General features: G+C 44.0%; 1 pseudogene; it reads right to left on the reverse strand.

Moving 5' to 3' along the window:
- Positions 1 to 8763: 8763 nt before the first annotated feature.
- Positions 8764 to 9038, reverse strand: Tomm7-ps2 (translocase of outer mitochondrial membrane 7, pseudogene 2; annotated as a pseudogene).
- Positions 9039 to 9297: the final 259 nt, after the last annotated feature.

The raw sequence follows: 9297 nt of genomic DNA on the forward strand, positions 1-9297 counted from the left end.
GCATCTGTGTGCCATGATCTCCAAGCCCAGACTCTGAGAAACAGTAAAACATAAATCAGTGCTACTGACTGAGTAAATGAGAGGCAGGTTGAGAGTTAATGAATTATTTAGCAGAAGAGATGCAATTTAAACCCAAAAGAACCCCATAGTTTTTGATGCTCCTTCTTGAACACCAGGGGTCAGCACATTTTTTTTTGGTAAATATTAAGCATTATAAGTCATTCAGTCTCTACCACAATGGCTTCTACTGGTGTAGCAAGATGCAGAGAGAGGCTACACACCCTTGTCTCCACTGAGGCTTTTTGTGTGGATAATGAAGTTATGGATGCTGGAGTGATGGCTCAGCCCTTCAGAGGACTTGCTATTCTAGAGGACCTGGATTCGATTCCCAGCACCCATGTGGTGGCTCACAACAATCTTTGTATCTCCAATTCCAAGGGCTTTGATGCCCTCTTCTGACATGTGTGGGCAACAGCCACACCCATGCTGTGCATATACAAATATAGGCAGAACATGAATGTGTACATAAAGTAAAAAAAAAACTTTAAAAGTATTTAAGGATGTAAAGTTATATAATCTTTCCTTGTCGTGGGATTTGATTTTTTTTTTCATTTAAAAGTGTAAGAATCATTCTTAGGTCATGAACTATACAAAAGCAGCCTATGGCCTAGTAGCTCAGGTAACCAACCCCTCTGAACCAGGTTCCCTCGAAAGCTCTGAACTGCCTTGATCCCCTCCCTGCAACACATAACTTATATGCTATACACAGAGAGAGACAGAGGGAGGAGGGAGAGGAGATCCAGATATGACTAGTAAATGGCATCGTATTGCTCAGATTACCACCACAGGTGTGTCTCTCCAAAGCCTTCTCCACGTATGGACATCCATGAAATCTCAGTGGCCTACCATCCCAACATCTCCCCTCCAACCATAATTCACTTCCAGGGAATTTCTAGATCATGTCAGCTTAAGTTAGGCACCAAATAATAAAGTCGGTCCATTCCAGGAGGACAATTATCTCGTGTGCTAATGAAAGAGCAGTCACATTTCATAGCAAAATCTCATCTGGTGTATTCATTACAGGCCAAATTAAGATAAGTGAAACTTGCCTGGTCCTCTTATTAAGTCAGACAAATGACTACATATATTTTCCAGATAGGAGCTGTTTAGAAGAACAGATCTCTATGTTTTACAAATGTCCTTCCTTTTTCTTCTTAGAGAGGAGATTCAGAAAACTGGGTGTTGTTGTAAGTCACAGGGAGCCAGTTGTTTTAGGTCTCGCCTGACATCCTGCATGTGGCAAGATCTGAGAAAAGCATCCACAAACTGGTGAAATTCTTTCTCCATGAATATGCAATGTGTTCTCCTTATTGAATAAGAATAATTTCCCCCCAAGTGAATTCAATAAAGAGGCATAGAAAGAATAAATAATTCTAATAGTGTTCTTTAATTCTGCTTGTAATTTTCCAAATTCCAGAGTGCTGGCAACACAGTGGGCCCATTCTAACACTGCTTCAAAGTGTCCATGCCAGTGAGGGAAGCCCACCGGGCCAGTGGCTTTCAGCAACCCCCAAGTGCAGTCAACTCACCACGTTTCACAGCCAAGGGAAAGGCATTGTTTTATCATATTTATCTACACCGCTTACGATTATATTCTAGAAACATTTACTGAGTGCCGACTGTGGAGCCCGGCATTGTGCTAAGCGCAATAAGAAATCCTGGAAAAGCGGGCTTCATCCTTAAGGGCCCCACAGCTACAGTGCTAGGGAGGTGACCGTAGAGACGGCGATTAAGCATGTAGTCACAGACCGTGTGTCTGACAATGTGCTCAGTGACCTGCTTACACTCTCTCATTCACCGTCTCACACCTCTCGATGTGCGTGCGAGAGAGAAGCTATTCTTAGCCCTGTTTTGCAGTTAGGAAACCGAGGCTTGAGGAGAGTGGAACAGTTAGTCTTCGTTTCCAATTTGACTGGATTGAGAATCCCATGGAGCCATACCTCCCGAGAGGATTACGTCCAAGAGGAAGACTCATTCTGAACGTGGGTTCATCCCACGGACTGGGCTCCCAGACTAAATAAAAACGAGAGAACCAGTTATCTATTTCCTGGTCTTGGAGACAGATGGAGCCACTCCCCCTGTGCTTCCTTTGCCGTCATGGACAGGGCATCAACATAAAGCCTTCCTTTCTCGAGGCATCTTTTGCTGAGCCTTCTCTCATGTGCTCCTCAGATCTCCCGTCTGCATCGTTTTACACGTGGTGCACATGTGTGTTGTGCTTCACCACCGCAGATGATAGGCTTAGAGGTCAAGGGACTGGGCAGGTGACAAGTACACGGGCCTTCATGAGGACAGACTTAGAATGGTTGCTCTTGGGTTTTATCAGATTAGATTCCATTGTCCTCAATCATTGCTTAAACTCAGTTTCTTACCTTAAATTTCTAGGTTAAAAAAAAAAGAATCAGTAAAAGCCAGGGAAGATTGCTCAGTAGATGAGAGAGAACGCTGAATGTCCGAGTCTTGTATCTATTGCTGTGGGAAATAATGGGACCAAAGCAAGTTAAGGGAGGCAAAGGTTTATTTGGCTCATACTTCCAGGTCACGGTCCATCTCTCTGAGAGAATGAGGGTAGGAACATGAAGGCAGGCCTGCTTGATGTTCTACACACCGCCGCATTTAATCAGGGAACTCATTCACAGCCAACAGAAACCACGAAAGTCTGCTGCTCGACGGCAGGACCAACTGCCTAAGGAATGAATGGTACCGCCCATGGTGGGCCCTCTGTGGCAATTAATAATCCAGACAGTCCCCACACAGATGTGCCCACCAGCCAACTTCATCTAGGGAATTCCTCAACTGTGGCTCTCCTGTTAGGTGATTTCTATGTCTAGTTGACACTTAAAATTAATAAGAACTCTGCACAGGCATGAGGACCTGAGTTCGAATCTGGTACCTATTTTAAAAAAATTCAAAAAATGCTCAGGAAGAGCAGATTATTATCTCATCATCTATGTGAGAGACGGGAAGTTCAGTGAGGGTTTACTCAACTAGTTCAAAGGGTAAGCGGTCACAGTTCAGCTGCATTGTTTGAGAACTTGATTGCCTGCCTCACAGTGCCTAGTATCCAGTGGGGAGCTGGAAGGAAGCCGATGTGACGGAAAGCAGGGAGGCTGCTGAGCAAGTGAGTTGTTGGGGCTTTAACTGCGTAGCAGGGCCATCTGGTCTCTCTGAAGAACACACCTCATAATACACCCTCCAAAGTGCTGGGTGAGGAGATGGAAGCATATATGTGTGTGTGTGTGTGTGTGTGTGTGTGTGTGTGTGTGTGTGTGTGTGTATATATATATATATATATATATATATATATATATATATATATATGATGCTTTTTCTCACCGGCCCCAAAGCATAACGCATAAGAAATAAAGGACTGGAAGAGAGGGAAATCAGACCCGTTGTGTTCCAGGAAAACAAAGCAAGGGGTCATCTCCACATAAGTTTTGTTTTACCATGTATAAATGTATGACATGGATATGCGGATGTGAGTGCAGGCTCCCATGGAGGCCAGCGGAGGGGGCTGGGTTCCTGCAGCTAGAGTTACAGGTGGTTGTGAGCTACTCGGTCGGTGCTGAGAACCAGACTCAGGTCCTCTGCAAGAGCCGTCTGTGATCTTCGTGTATAAAAATACTCGCTCATCTGTTCCTGTGGTTGTCCAAGTCTCCTAGGGATCACAGACTCATTTTACAGCAGGAAAATCAACACGAGTTGTTTTAAAAGCACTCTTGAAAAATGAGCACCCATCGTAGGTCAGCCACTCACTCTGATGGGGACTCACGTTCTACCAGTTGACACCTAACAGGAGTCAGAGAGATCGTGGGGAAAACATGCAGAGACGTGGAAATAAATAACCGTGGTAATAAAGAGCCCATGGCATCGGGGACTGTGTCTGCTAGGGCAGGAGTAAAGTGTGCATCAGAACAGGAGAATGTTAAACGGAAGGTAAGGGAGAAGAGTCGCTGAAGGAGGGCTTGAATCAGTATTTATTGAAGAGGACAACGGGGAAGTTCCTATACCAAGGACACATTTTATGGCAAGGCAGAGAGTGGCCTTGACAGAGAGTCTTCACTCTCTGAGGAGAGAGGTGTGGAGTAACTTGAGGAGTCTGTGCAGTAAATCACCAGGGCCAGATGGTGCTCACCCATGGGTTCTGAGTGAGATAAAGCAGAGATCATGACTTCAGTGACAGAGATACACAGTGGATGCTTTAAAACAGGCGATCTCCCTGAAGACTGTGAAGTCTTTAATATGGTGTTGGGGTGGGGGCTTGTTTATTTGGAGACCTTTGTGCAATGGAGAGAGGGCTTTCTTTTCCCTTTCTTTTTGTAAAACAGAACTCAAGGAAAGTTCATTGGTTAAGCAAAAAATGGAGATAGGGGATTGGATGATAGCAGAAGAGCCCAAAAAGATGAGCCCAGACTCACGAGATGCTTCATAACCGACAGTTATGTCTTAGGTGTTCCGATAAACGCTGACATACGATGGATGAAAATTCACTGTCTAATAGGAAAATCTGCAGGTTAATGAGTCTGGTTTTCATGGTTTTGCGTGAATATGACATTCACTGTGTCTTCTAGTGTTAGCAGGGCATGGTTTTTCTCCCTCTAACAAAATTATAAACATAGTTACAATTTGCTCTACAAAATCTGAGGGCTGAGAAGCAGGAGTGGACTTTCACCTCAGTGTTTTGGGTTTTTGCTTTTGTTTTTGTTTGCTTTGTTTTTCAAAACAGGGTCTCACTATGTAGAGCAGGTTAGCCTCAAACTGGTGGAAATCCACCTGCCTCTGCCTCCCAAGTGCTGGAATTAAAGGCCTGTGCCACTCCACTTAGTTTATCTTGATCTTATAAATGCTGATTTCTGAATCGCAAGAATTGCCCACTGGCAATCGTAATATCAGAGGAGCTAGCACTTATAGAGTACTGCCTCGCACAAGAGTCTTGTCTCGTTCTTTACCTGTATCATCTCATTCAACTCACACAACACTCAACAGTTCTGTATTGGTTACAATAAAACACCGTAGCAGACAACCGAAGGAAGATGGTTTATCTCAGTTTACAGCTCCATAGGATGGGCCCATCCATCACAGGAGGGAGGCATGGTAGCAAGCAGCAGGCAGGACAGCAGGAAGAGAAGGCTGAGAGCTCACATCCTCAATGGAAAGCGCCAAGGAGGGGGGGAGGGAGAGGAACAGGGAGAGGAAGAGAGAGAGGGAGAGAGAGAGAGAGAGACAGAGACAGAGAGAGAGACTGAGACAGAGAGAGACAGAGAGAGGGAGACAGAGAGACAGAGAGACAGAGAGACAGAGAGACAGAGACAGAGAGAGAGACTGAGACAGAGAGAGACAGAGAGAGGGAGGGAGGGAGAGAGAGAGAAAGAGAGAGAGGATTTAGAGAGAGAGAGAGAGAGAGAGAGAGAGAGAGAGAGAGAGAACTGGAAATTGCTTGAAGCTTCAAACTTTCAAAGCCAGCCTCTAGCCTCCCATGACTTAAGTCCTCCAGCAAGGTCACATCTCCTAAACCTTCCCAAACAGTACCACCAACTGGAAACCAAATGGTCAAAGACCAGAGTCTATGAAGGACATTTCTAATTCAAATCACAACAAGATGGCAGTTCTGAAATTTAAATTCTAATAATTCAACTCCAAAGTTCACGATCTTTTTCTAGTCCTTGTTCTACATCTCATTTCTTTACACACATTTTATTTACAGAAGGAATCAAACTTTTACAAAACAATGCATACTCTTGTAACCGGCGATGTGCTCCTCTTCTGTTCAAAGAATGATAATGCCCAAACCACAAAATTGATCCCATGGTCCATCAAAGAGTAACTGTTCATAGTATACACAGGAAAACACACTACCTGGGGCCCATGAGTGAACAGCAAGGGAAGGTGATTGTTGCTAAGCCTGACAACATGAATTCAGTCCTCTGGATCAATGTGGAGGATGGAAAAAACCTACTCCTGTAACTCATCTTCTGACCTCTACACAAGTACTGTGACACATACATACGTGAACACACACACACACTAAATAAATGTAAACAATTTTTAAAAAAATAATAATTAAGTAAATAACCACAGTTTCTTCAAAGAACTCAAGCTAAGGAAGCTGGGAATGACTACGCATGCCTATAACTGCGACACCCAGGAAACATAAAGCAGGGAGTCCTGTGATACAGAGTGAGCTCCTGTCTCAAAAGAAACAAAACCAAGCTCATCGGAAACCCTCCTCTCAAGAATCCGTGTGTACTCAGAGGTGAGGCAAGCCATTTCTCATTCTTTCAAGAAGACTTTAACATGAGGAAGAGGTATTTCTTCCACATACAGTGTTTTTCCCTGAGGGCTAATTATTCCCTCGCCGAATCTCTTGCTATGAGGTCCAAGAGTTGAGTTACTTCCTATATTTGTCTGGAATTTGACTGCCGAACTTCTACCCAAGCTGAACATTCAAGCAATTTTTTTTTTTTTTTACCGTGTATCTCTCCGGTATTCGGCTTTTATGCCTTCTGTGTGTGTTCCTTTCAGAATAACCAGCTGCAGACATGTGTGAGGCGAGACAGAAAACTCAACCCAAACTCATACAACGACCTTGATTAGCTCATTTCCAGAGAAGTCCAAGGATTAGTCTGGCTTCTGACATGGTTTAAGGGAGCTAAAACAATGTCACAAAAATGCCCCTCTCTCAGCATTACCTCTGCTGATTCCATGAGAGAGCTGAAGAACCCCCGGACATCTTTCATCTATCTCGTGGATAAAAGTCCAGAAGGAGCGTTACTTTCTTTTGTAGGATCTTCTATTTCTGATTAGGCCGTATGTCCAATCTTCTAGCTTTTGCAACATCATAAGAAGTACACCCTTTGACTATACAAGATAAGCAATGCATACCTACTGAGATATATGGATTGAGAAGAGAGATTTCATGGGAGGTGCATGAAATAGAGATCAGATAAGACAAAGGCAATAGGAAACATTAGAGACCATTGCCTGGCTTTACACTAATCCATCAAGTAACCAACCAGACACCAAAATAAAAGATCACTTAAACCTGGACTTCCACATGTTGTGGAGAGAGGGGCCGAATGGAGATCACTCTATATTCATAGATGTCCTTTCCACTGGGAATGCCACTGATGGAGAAGCATGTCATGAGGGTACCCCACAGCAATTTTCCAGGCCTGGGAGCAACTTGTATCTTTCTCAACACACCCATGAAAGTCACACACACACACACACACACACACACACACACACACACACACACACATAGAAGTTGTCTCCCCTTTCTTCCCTGCTGCACATGAGAAGGCTAAGCTGGAGGGAATGGAAGGTTTCAGAAGACAGGAGGGTTGCCCACATACTTGGAATTATAAGCATTAGTCACAAGATTAGACAGCTAACTATATGATGCCACAAACATTAGCCCTAACAGAGAGAGCTCGAGACTGAGTTTAAGACGGAGTCCTTACTTTTTTGCTTTGTTTTGTGTTTGTTTGTTTTCGCCAAGGGTGTTGAGAAACAAAGAGAATTGGTAAGTTGAAAGCTGATATAGAATGTGGCTACCAAGAATCCTGGTTCCTTGACTCAATTGAGGTGGAAAGTAGATGCCAACAATGGCTATTTTCTGTGCACCCTGTGACAGGAACTAGGTTACAAAGAGGATTGTTATAAACACCCCCATCACCTTGGGGTGCACGTGCTACTGACAACCAGAACAGTTTTCTCCTATCTCATATATTAAGACAGAGGCAGTAATTGCAAAATGCCTTGAGCTCCCCAGATGAAAGAAGTTATATAAATGAAGACACAGCTAAGAAGAATATGCTTATTAATCTGTTAGCATACAGTGTTATGCCAGTGGGGGAAAGGGGCGACATAAATGTCATTTCTTTGTGTCAAACAGAGCCAAAGCAGAGAGGCAAATACTACAGCAGAAGGCAGTCTTCTACCAATGCTGCGTCCATATGCCAGTGGTCACCTGCCGGAGCATGATGTCAGAGCCCTGTGCTGTACCCTACCTCCTCTGTCCCCATGGCTGCTGTAGAGACAGGCATGAAACAGCAAAGAGCCTGCTGGTGCTTTTCTTACCGCCTCTAAAGACAATCATTATTCCTGGAATGACAATTTGTAAGCTCAACCTAATTACAGCCAAATTGATTAAGAGACACATAATCTCAAGATTAGCATTCGGGCAAATGCTGCTTAACTTAGCCACTGAGGATTCAGAGGAGGAAACAGCTGTGCTCTTCAGGAAATTGTTTGGAATAAAGGAGTAGAGTCTGCCGGCAAACCTCAGCCTTAGCAAATTCCTTGGCATCATTGCCTTCTTATTTGAACTCCCAAGCTGGAGATTTCCTGGGATCAAATGCTTTAAACACAGGGCTCCTGGAACTGTGGGGAAGCCAGCCAGAGGTATTTCTGATGCCCTGGTCTTGGGCTCTACCTTCTCAGTAAGGAAGTTGACTGAATTGTCTTAGCCTCAAAGATCCGACCTCAAACTACAGTTGACAGTCACTACACGCAAGTCATGAGCATTTCTAGTGTGCCAGTTGACAGTTAAGACCTTTAAAATATTGTTCCTTTCTGTCCCTTTAATGTAGGACTTAAAAAAAACTTTTTTTAACATTGTTAAAAATATTTATTTTGATAGTCTATCATAAGTCAGTACAGACTCCACTCTGCCACAGATGTGTTGGAACGACGTCTCCTTTCTCATCCAGTCGGAGCATACACCTTCCAGGTTGCACTGCGCCCAGATCCAGATGACCGAACAGTCCTTTATCCCCAAAGTAGGCTTAAAACTGATGGTTCAGGCATTCCAGGATCTGCACCCCCTTGTGAATCCCAGGTAAATCACGAGCGGAATAAAGCCCCAGCGGATGGCAAACTGGCCGCCCTTGAAGAGCTGCTGCAGCCTCTGTTTGGCTTCCTTGCTCAGCTTCACCATGGCGACGACGGACCAGCCGAACGATGAGCCCCCCCAAAAAAAAAAAACAACTTTAATGATGTGTCAGTCATCAAATTATTTAGACAAATTATTTAGAAAAGTGGATTTTTTTTCTCTTATGTTTTATGTCATAAAACAAACATACTCTTAAAAATGTCTAAAAGCAGGGTTGGGGATTTGGCTCAGTGGCAGAGCGCTTGCCTAGGAAGCGCAAGGCCCTGGGTTCGGTCCCCAGCTCCGAAAAAAAGAACCAAAAAAAAAAAAAATGTCTAAAAGCGGGGGTTGGGGATTTG

The sequence above is a fragment of the Rattus norvegicus genome, chromosome 5 (assembly GCF_021556685.1).
Source record: "Rattus norvegicus strain SHRSP/BbbUtx chromosome 5, alternate assembly SHRSP_T2T, whole genome shotgun sequence".
NCBI classification, from domain to species: domain Eukaryota; kingdom Metazoa; phylum Chordata; class Mammalia; order Rodentia; family Muridae; genus Rattus; species Rattus norvegicus.